General features: G+C 37.4%; 1 long non-coding RNA gene and 1 other non-coding gene across 2 annotated transcripts; one reads left to right on the top strand and one right to left on the bottom strand.

The window, feature by feature from the left end:
• Positions 1 to 4,507: 4,507 nt before the first annotated feature.
• On the top strand, positions 4,508 to 4,647 carry LOC112041591 (U4 spliceosomal RNA). Its single transcript, XR_002886297.2, has one exon. It is a non-coding gene; the product is annotated as a U4 spliceosomal RNA (small nuclear RNA).
• A 3,649-nt stretch (positions 4,648 to 8,296) lies between these two features.
• On the bottom strand, positions 8,297 to 9,436 carry LOC106154125 (uncharacterized). The gene is made up of 2 exons (XR_015335636.1): positions 9,389 to 9,436; positions 8,297 to 8,669 (listed from the first exon to the last, which is right to left on the bottom strand). It is a non-coding gene; the product is annotated as an uncharacterized LOC106154125 (long non-coding RNA).
• Between the last annotated feature and the right edge of the window lie 1,866 nt (positions 9,437 to 11,302).

The raw sequence follows: 11,302 nt of genomic DNA, 5'->3' as shown, positions 1-11,302 counted from the left end.
GCCTCATTTTTGTGTATAATGTGGTTTCTAATGTTCAACGTGCTTATAAAAAAGTCATTTCTATACGTAGAGGGATACCTGGAAGTGTTTGATGAAGCGAGGTAGGCTCACAGTAGCTTTTCGTACCGCCTGCAATACGCATATGGGCGCCGGCTGGAAGACAAGTATGGATTAGGTAAAAATGAAATGTTTTCACTTTATTAAGATCAACTTTTTTTTGGCCGTGTACATGTAGCCTTTTATGCCATCCATCTATTGTTATTATTTTATTATTCTTTTAAAAGATTGTGAACATGATTTCGAAAGTCTGAGAGATCAAGAAAAATTACATCCTGCAAACTAAGAATGACAGACCATAACTACTAAGTACATTATTCTTCCCGGAACAGAACGTTATTGGGTCATTTCACTGTAACATTTTCAAAAGATGTCTCTCTCCATTTGCAAGAGCTGATTTCTGGGTTACTGCAGGCGTCATCGTGGAAATTCTCTCGCACACAGTTCTCCTCACCTATTGTAGAAACGCTATGTTCTGAGGATGGGGCAACCATCTTTGAGCCCTGTTATTAACCTTACTGAATATCTGTGGCATGAAGTGAAGTGTGCAATGCAAAGAAAAACCCAAACTCCTGATAGCCTGGACCAATTCCGCCAAGGTTTTTAGAAAAAATAGGACACTAACCCACAAAATAGAATTGTTACCTTTGTTGAAGGCAGGCGGCGCCGCCTACTGCGGTGGCCCACAAGTGCACTCCAATTCCAAACGACACTCCCAATTCTAAACCTCACACCGAATACTTAAACTTCACTCTCAATTCTTAAACCTCACTCCGAATTCTTAAACCTCACTCCGAATTCGTAAACCTCACTCCGAATTCGCAAACCCCACTCCGAATTCGCAAACCCCACTCCAAATTGAAAAAGCTCACTCCGAATTCGCAAACCTTACTCCGAATTCGTAAACCTCACTCCGAATTCAAAAAGCTCGCTCCGAATTCGCAAACCTCACTCCGAATTCGTAAACCTCACTCCGAATTCAAAAAGCTCACTCCGAATTCGCAAACCTCACTCCGAATTCAAAAAGCTCACTCCCAATTCCACTATGCCAATTCTCATCAAAGTTCTCTTCGTAAAGCTCACTCCCAATTCCACTATGCCAATTCTCATCAAAGTTCTCTTCGTAAAGCTCACTCCCAATTCCACTATGCCCATTCTCATCAAAGTTCTCTTCGAGAAATCTTATGAAACAGTAATTCGTCTGGGACAAATAATTTTTTTTTTAGCTGGGCGCTTCCAGTGAAAGGTTCGAGAGAGTTTTAGCAAACAGTGCGAATTGTGTCACATTTTGGTTTGCGTGATACAAACCTTAGGAAAATAAACCAACAGTTTACGTCACAAGGTCAATTGACTTCTCCAGCTATTTTCAGTATTTTTCACAATTACACACACACACATACACACACTCTCTCTCGCCAGGGACACAAATTGGGGGCAAGAAGCAATTTAAAGGTTTACCATTATAAATAAAAGGACAAATTAAGTGACACTGCTCCCAATTTTCTCAACATAGGATTGATACTACTAATAATCCATACATGTCAGGGGTGGATCCAGGATTATTTGAAGGGGGATCTGTTTTTTTTTTTTTTTTTTTTTTTTGGAATGACAGGCTGCACATGCAGAGCTGCCCCCCCCCCCCCTTATAGGGCGAACAGTGCTATTTGGTACGTTTTAGAACTATTATTCAAAATTCTAATTTTAACATTGGTGTGATTTTTTTTTTTACAGAATTCAAAAGGGGGGTCAAGACCCCCCTCACACGCCTCCCCTCCCCCCCCCCCCATCCACCACTGCATGTTATTCATTCGAAATCGATTAATAAAGTGTAATTAATCTAATTAATTTCAATTATTAGATTATCTATGATCTTAGATGAATATTTCAGCTGCAAAAGAGTGAGGGGCTACTAATTACTATTATCAAGTATACTCGGTTATATAACAGGTACATGTGTAGGCCTACAGTATATGATAACACGGATTGTTTTGCCCATTTATAAATAATATAAGCCAATGTCGACACCCTGAAACATGTTATCTGTATTAAACATTCATTTCAAAATAATCATGTGAAAATGCTTGAAGTTGTAAATAATGAATAACGCACGTTTATTTACATACATGTAGTGCATAAATCTATTCCTTCCAACCCTGTTTCAACTCGTAATTCTGTTCTCATATTCATAATACATGTATAATTCCTTAAAACGACACACACAAGAAAACACGTAAACATAATATATTTTAATTGTGACTTGCTGTTAAGTACGTGCATGTTTATCCCTATTTTCTTCATTTCTTCTATTTCCTTGAGCTTAAAAGGGTCATACGTCTACGTCATCATTTTGTGAATGGGAATACAGCGCACCAAGTAGTATGAAAAATAACTAGTTTTCACACGAAGCCCTCTATTGGCAAAATCCCCTAGCCCATCTTAGAATATTACTTCCGACTTTATACGGCAGTGAACGGGGTTAAAATATGAATTCGGAGTGAGGTTTACGAATTCGGAGTGAGCTTTTTCAATTCGGAGTGGGGTTTACGAATTCGGAGTGAGGTTTGCGAATTCGGAGTGGGGTTTACGAATTCGGAGTGGGGTTTAAGAATTGAGAGTGAAGTTTAAGTATTCGGTGTGAGGTTTAGAATTGAGAGTGTCGTTTGGAATTTGGAGTGCACTTGTGGGCCACCGCAGGGCCTACAGGAGCTAATTACGCGGTAATTAAAGCTGTTTACGCGATAAACACACACGTGACCTTTAACGAGCACACCTTAATGCTAAATATGTGTTAATTTGGTGATATCGGTGATGACTTTTCAATTTTTAAAATGGACATTTCTTTACCTCTATGAAAACCACAGAGAAACATCGGGTTTGAGGGGGTGCATGTAATAAATGTGAACAAATGGTGTTAAATATGGATATCTTCACTGCTAGTTTGTATTTTCTGTACCATTAGTAATTGTTGATTAATTTAATCATGTTACATGTAGTTCTTGTGTCTGAAATGAAAATCGCCATTCATAACAATTAACTCCTGTGATGTGATCGTTTATAAATAAAAGCACATGAAACTGGGGGTGATCAGCGCGCGCTCTCCTCTTCCTCCTTTTTGACCAATGTTGCATAATTTAATCATTTCAGGTTGATCTTCTAATATGTTCAATAAAACGAAAAAAAACTTGAATAAGTAAATATAATGAAAAAAGAACTCTTGTTTTTAATTTATCAGCTTCTTTTAATGAAAAAATGGAAAAACAAATAATAAAAAATACGTTTAGAAACTTCACAATCACTGCACGTTTTTTTCTTCTTAGCTATCTTTTCCAATTTCTTCTATCCTCTGCAAATGCTCGCCCATAGGACAATAAAGTTAAGACACTCTATAACACAGCTGTCATAGTTCACATACGCATTAAGCATAAGGACTCACATACACCACATGGCACTGCTGTCAGCAGTAATCAGGGCAGGAGTGCTGTTTATTGTTATTATTACAGGCCGTAGCCGGGAGGGGGGGGGGGGTTCGGGGGGTTCGAAAGAACCACCCTTTTTGGTGGGAAAAGGTCCATTCTGGGTAAAATTTGACCTATGTACTTGAGGATTTTATGGTAAAAGGTCCACTTTTTCAGAAAACGAACCCCCCCCTCTGAAATTGCTGGCTACGGGCCTGTTATTATTATTATTATTATTATTATTATATTCAAAAGCTGGCGACTTGGCAGAATCTCTGTATGCGAGATTATACGGCTAGTTTCTCCGCTCTATTAAGAATATAGAAAGAATAAATCATACATTTCCTCATTATTTTTAAGACAGTTTTTTCACTGTAGCACAAGACCGACAATTTCTGAAGATCCTAACTACACATACACCCGTCACGATTACAGATATCGATATACGAATGCTTTTGAAAACATTTTGGTCACATTTATTTAGTCTCTTTATGTATAAAATTCTACGGCTGCTCTGTTACTTTTGGCAGTGAGTTATTAGAACTCGCAGTTGGATATACTGTACACATCTGATACGAATCGAGGGCTATGAATTAAAGTAAGATCTTTTGATTGGTTTGATATCCTTTGTTGATCTGAATAAGCCATAAGACCAATTAGACGTAAAGAGAGTTCTGTGCGTCTGCCAGTTCTAATTGTCCCAATGATGGCAGGCTCCAGGCTCAGGAGAAGAACTAGTCAGACTGCAGCGAACCAACACTTCATGAAGAACAGGACGTCTGTCGTGAATTTTCTAATTTTTGTTTTAAAAGAGCATTTTTGCCAGAAATCAATTTTAAAAATAAATAGTTTTCTGTCTGATATTTGTTACCATTATTCTGTTTGAATACAATGTGAAATTATACGCGTTGCCTCTCTTACGTTGTAGTCATGAAACACCATTGTGAAATGTAGCTCGCGTTTCTATAAATACGTAGAAGAAGCCCATGTCCGTCAGCTTTGCGCAGTGGCGGTACCATAGCCAATGAGGTTTATCCGAGGCGTGGTTATTGCTAGTTGAAAACTATACCCAATACCCCGTGCTGACGTCGTGAAATACCGACGGTAGCACAATTTTTGAACGCCTCTACGGGGGCTTACAGCAACTTGCATTAAGATCCATTTCACCCCCTTCTTTACTTAACAAATATTTTCTGTACTCTAAACCGTTAATATTGCTATATTCGATCTCCCAACACTCGGTTCCAGCGTGTTCAAACGAATATATAAGCAGCACATGACATTGTTTTGAACATGTTAAAAGCATTTTATCTCCCCAGAGCACATGTTTGAGAACGGACACCAACGCTTCTACATTGAGGATGTCCGAGGACCAGAGTAGAGCCATAACATACGTATGGCCAGGCGCGACAGTGCCTTTATGCCTAGATTACATTGACTACGGACGTTGCACGTTTGTTTTAATTAATTTTTAAAAACATCTGTAGTCTTTTTTATTATTCATCCAAGTTGCATTATATAGTGTACTGAAATAATTTGGATTTTAGACTCAAAATAATAATAATAATAATAATAATAATAATAATGATGATGATAATTTTTTTGCGAATGAAAAAGAAGAGTCAAAAATCCACTCAAGTTTCGTTTTTATGCATTGATTTCTTTGCATCAACAGTTCACCCGTTATGTCTTTAAATATGTCATGTTGTTGTCATATTGTTCTTATTTAACACACGATTGGCTTTGTTTTGCTAATTAGTGTTTATTCATGAGATATTTATTAAATTGATAGCGGTAGATAAAACTTGTGTTATCCAATGTAAACCCTTCCCTTTCTGTTGCGTGCTAGTGGTAGCTTATCAGCTTATCAGCTCACCAGGCACACAAACACACACAAGCACGCGCGCGCACACACACACACACACACTTACAGCTGTCACACACACAACACACACACACACACACAAGCCACACACACAAGCACAAACCCTGGTTCATAATTGCTTACTGCCCAAGTAGCGCGAGAGCTTGCACACACGGCGAAATGAGTACTTAAAAAACCCGCGGAAAACCCCGAAACGAGAATTCTAATTAGTTGAATTCATCACCTCGTGGAGAGCACAGTATTGTGAGTTGTAGGATACACATTAATTTGAGCACTGGGAAAATTACGTACTCAGTAAGGACTGCGTACGGGGGCCCACAAATTTTACACAGGTTTTGGTTTTGTATAATTAGCACAGGTCGTTACTTTAGTTCAAGGTGGAGAGGCCCCAAATTTATTTTAATTGTCGTTTGTTCATAATTCTAGTTAAAAAATAATGAATAGATAAAAAAAACTCAGAGAGCAAAGAAACTTGCCAAATTGCAAACTTGATGTTTGAAACACAGATTAATAAAAATCTGGTGGTTAAAAGATAATTCAAGTTAACATTGTCAATCTTAATGTTCTGAAAGAAGAAATTCCATAGTTCTAGGTGACAAAGTGTGCGCTTACCAGGTAGGCATTAAGTTAAACCAGGAAACCTGACTCTGAGTGACTTTGATTAATTAGAACATTGAACTACACATTAAAAGACTAGGGGCCAGACAGGACAAGCTATTATCAGCACAGATATAGCACACTTACACCCCATTTCCATAGATTTTTAGATCGATCTATCCCTGTGGGGAGTCTCGCTAGAATACTGTCAGCTTGGCCGGCTTAAGCGTCTGTCCCGCCTACTAACAGCTGTAAGGGGGTAATTAACTATGGTGCCCGCTCGGCTGACTGCAATTTAGCGTGAACCCCCAGGGAGTTAGGTCGATCTAAATTTTAATCTCTGGATCGATCTAAATCTCTGGGAATACACCCTTACAATTCATAGGAAATTTGAGCCAGTCAAAGGTGGTCTTGATAAATAACAAGTGTGGCAACTTGTTTATTTGCTGATATTATTTACCCGTCTCTGAGCCACACCCTTAGCCCCTGTGCATAGATAAATATTATATCAAATTCAGAATTTTGTTTACAAACAAACCGTATGAAAGATCCTTATGAAAATCAAATCAGTTCATTCTTGGTATATCTTCTATTTACAAAAAATTGAAATCAAAACCTCTCAAATTGTTGCCTGTGTGGTCGTACAAAAATTTACCACAAACATGTTAGCATACGCACACACACACACACACACGCACACACACACACACGAGAATTATAGCAATAGACTTGCGAAACTTTCTTCGCAATTACTAAAATTATACTGAACCGCGTCAGAGGTTGTTATTTCTTGTTTTATTCCGGCTATAAGAATTGAACGGATAACCTGTTATTTCACTTTCACCGTTGACCGCCTTCGACCGCAGTCTTGGGTGGAAGAGACAACTTCAAGCGGTGGATCATTAGACTCGTGTCTCGGCGTATTCTAGGATCTTCTCTCCTCGGACAATCCCCTACACCCAAATTTCTCATTGTTTGAATTTTTAGCTTAACATTTATATAAAGGCAAAACTAATAACCTGAATAACCAGCCCTAAGGTCTTATTAACATAGGGATAGTGGCAGCGCCTCAGCTTTGTGCCTTTGGTTTTAAATTTCTTTATTAATCTTACATTTTTTTCTTTCAGTATAATTCTAATATCATAATGCATTAAAGTAAAATTTTAAACATAGGTAGTGGCAATGCCACGGCATATAACAGTTTTCTGAATTTTCTTTTAAAACTTCTTCCGTTCTCTAATAATAAACAAGAACAGTTTATATAATACCTTCACTAGAAGATTACAAACGTGGAAATAGTGCAGTTCATTATTGGTATATTGCTATCACACAATATTTCATAAGTGTACGGTAAGGGTTAGTCTACTTTTCCCGACCGTGTGACCCTATAGCGTTATGCTATTGTCAGCTCATTTTATCTGTGTCATTGGAATGATCTTTCTATGAAATGAAAAACCCTTTTTATCAAACCACTGTCACGACAAATGACAATTAGAATGTGATTATGTTTTTATACTGGGAATAAAAACTAAACGTCAACCAGCATTCTTCGGTACTGTCAAAAATATATATTGTAAAGATCAAACAAGTTTTTTCTTTCAAAGATAATAAAAACATAAAAAGCATTTGCTGACGCTTTTCAAATTCAGGTGGTTTTTATCTTTGAAGGCCTACATGAAACCAATGCATTATTTTTAACAGCAAGTGAATTTGGCTTTTTTCATTCACTCTCACCAGTTTAGCTGGCTGCCAGATACAGTTTTTGTCACATAACTAATAACCAGTGATGATTATGCAGGTAAACGTTGTTTCATATTGCAAATAAATTTAAAGAAGAAAAAAACTATTTTGTTGAATGCCAACATGAATGCTTTAGATGAACAGTGCTTTATTATCCTCCAGCTCAACGGGGTAATTCATGTCATGTTAATACAGCTGGATAAAAAGTTTGAATAGTAGCTTTATTAAAATATATTTTTTTATGTTTTCTTTTTAATGTTTTTCAAGCACTGGCATTTTCGAATGTGACTTAACTCCAATCCACCTGAAGCTCTGTACATTTTTTTTTGTATTTCCACATAAGCTATACTATTGGCGTTAATGCCGTTAAACATTATGTAATATTATTTTATGCACTGTCATAATTTTTCACATATTGAGATTTTCATTATGCAAATTTGAACTCTCATGGTCCTATAACTGTTATCTTATTGACCATCTTACCTGCACAATTAAAATTTAGTGTTGATTGACTGTGCTGTCGTGGCATTATTTATTATTGCATCAAAATTAACAAAGAGACCTATATTTTGCATCTTTATTTTCACGAAAAATGACAATTTAAATGTAATTATGTTTTTCAAACTGGGGATAGAAACTTAATGCATATTTTTTGTTAACATCAAATAAGTGTTCCTTTCAAATTTAATAAAACGTTTGCTGATGCTTTTCAAACTCCGTTGGTTTTATCTTTGAAGTCCTACATGAAACCAATACATTATTAGTAACGGAAAGTGATATTTGCCATTTTCATTCACTTTTTGTTTCAAATTCATCCAAACTGATCATGTCGTCGCCATTTTTGTCTTTTTCCATGAATTTAGCGCGTATGTCCTGTGTTTCTGTTCAGGTTCATTGCGGCACGAATGTATTCATCTTTGGACAGCTGCTTATTTCTATAATAAAATGGTTTGTAATTAAAACACGCTGTTTATTTCTACATGTACGTACTTAAGCTCATTTCTTAATGGTACATTGTTACTTTGTATTGAAACAGAATAATAAGAACATGGTCAGAATAATCCTCAAGTAAAATGTATTTTAAACTCCAAACAGACGGTAATAATCTGTTAAAAAGTTAATGTAATTGCTAATCTAAAAACCTTATGTGCAGGAATACCATAATACAAATCTACAACTGAACACATGCTTATTCGTTGTTTTTACATCAGAATTATGAAGGCAATCCACTTTTAATTTGCATGTAACATTTAAAATAAAAACTTCTCTATGTACTCTGTTCTCTCTGTCACCAACTTGTCTCTATATGCCATAGACTGTATTCCCAGAGCTTTTAGATCGATCTATCCCCGCGGGGAGTCTGACTAAATTACTGTCAGATAATCCGGCTTAAATGTCCGTCCCGCCTATTACAAGCTGTAAGGGGGTAATTAACTTTCGTGTCCGCCTGGCTGACAGCTATTTAGCGTGAACCCCCAGGGAGTTAGGTCGATCTAAAGTAGATCGATGTAATCTCTGGAAATGGGGTCTATTAGTGTTACTGATACTACCCAAGTGTCAATGCTGTTATCCACACCTACATCACTTACTGAATACTATAATTACTGAATACTACACTAGCGTCAATGTTGTAATCTACACCTACATCATTTACCTGTCTGTATCAGTGTTACTGAATACTACACTAGCGTCAATGTTGTAATCTACACCTACATCACTTACCTGTCTGTATCAGTGTTACTGAATACTACACTAGCGTCAATGCTGTAATCCACATCTACATCACTTACTGAATACTATAATTACTGAATACTACACTAGCGTCAATGTTGTAATCTACACCTACATCACTTACCTGTCTGCATGAGTGTTACTGAATACTACACTAGCGTCAATGCTGTAATCCACATCTACATCACTTACCTGTCTGTATCAGTGTTACTGAATACTACACTAGCGTCAATGTTGTAATCCACACCTACATCACTTACCTGTCTGCATGAGTGTTACTGAATACTACACTAGCGTCAATGCTGTAATCCACATCTACATCACTTACCTGTCTGTATCAGTGTTACTGAATACTACACTAGCGTCAATGTTGTAATCCACACCTACATCACTTACCTGTCTGTATCAGTGTTACTGAATACTACACTAGCGTCAATGCTGTAATCCACATCTTCATCACTTACCTGTCTGTATCAGTGTTACTGAATACTACACTAGCGTCAATGTTGTAATCCACACCTACATCACTTACCTGTCTGCATGAGTGTTACTGAATACTACACTAGCGTCAATGCTGTAATCCACATCTACATCACTTACCTGTCTGCATGAGTGTTACTGAATACTACACTAGCGTCAATGTTGTAATCCACACCTACATCACTTACCTGTCTGCATGAGTGTTACTGAATACTACACTAGCGTCAATGTTGTAATCTACACCTACATCACTTACCTGTCTGTATCAGTGTTACTGAATACTACACTAGCGTCAATGCTGTAATCCACATCTACATCACTTACCTGACTGTATCAGTGTTACTGAATACTACACTAGCGTCAATGTTGTAATCTACACCTACATCACTTACCTGTCTGTATCAGTGTTACTGAATACTACACTAGCGTCAATGTTGTAATCTACACCTACATCACTTACCTGTCTGTATCAGTGTTACTGAATACTACACTAGCGTCAATGTTGTAATCTACACCTACATCACTTACCTGTCTGTATCAGTGTTACTGAATACTACACTAGCGTCAATGTTGTAATCTACACCTACATCACTTACCTGTCTGTATCAGTGTTACTGAATACTACACTAGCGTCAATGTTGTAATCCACACCTACATCACTTACCTGTCTGTATCAGTGTTACTGAATACTACACTAGCGTCAATGTTGTAATCCACACCTACATCACTTACCTGTCTGCATGAGTGTTACTGAATACTACACTAGCGTCAATGCTGTAATCCACATCTACATCACTTACCTGTCTGTATCAGTGTTACTGAATACTACACTAGCGTCAATGTTGTAATCCACACCTACATCACTTACCTGTCTGTATCAGTGTTACTGAATACTACACTAGCGTCAATGCTGTAATCCACATCTTCATCACTTACCTGTCTGTATCAGTGTTACTGAATACTACACTAGCGTCAATGTTGTAATCCACACCTACATCACTTACCTGTCTGCATGAGTGTTACTGAATACTACACTAGCGTCAATGCTGTAATCCACATCTACATCACTTACCTGTCTGCATGAGTGTTACTGAATACTACACTAGCGTCAATGTTGTAATCCACACCTACATCACTTACCTGTCTGCATGAGTGTTACTGAATACTACACTAGCGTCAATGTTGTAATCTACACCTACATCACTTACCTGTCTGTATCAGTGTTACTGAATACTACACTAGCGTCAATGCTGTAATCCACATCTACATCACTTACCTGACTGTATCAGTGTTACTGAATACTACACTAGCGTCAATGTTGTAATCTACACCTACATCACTTACCTGTCTGTATCAG

This window comes from Lingula anatina, chromosome 8 (genome assembly GCF_051362555.1).
Source record: "Lingula anatina isolate TDL-2025a chromosome 8, LinAna3.0, whole genome shotgun sequence".
Lineage (NCBI taxonomy): Eukaryota > Metazoa > Brachiopoda > Lingulata > Lingulida > Lingulidae > Lingula > Lingula anatina.
This window is presented reverse-complemented; position numbering and strand designations above follow the sequence as displayed.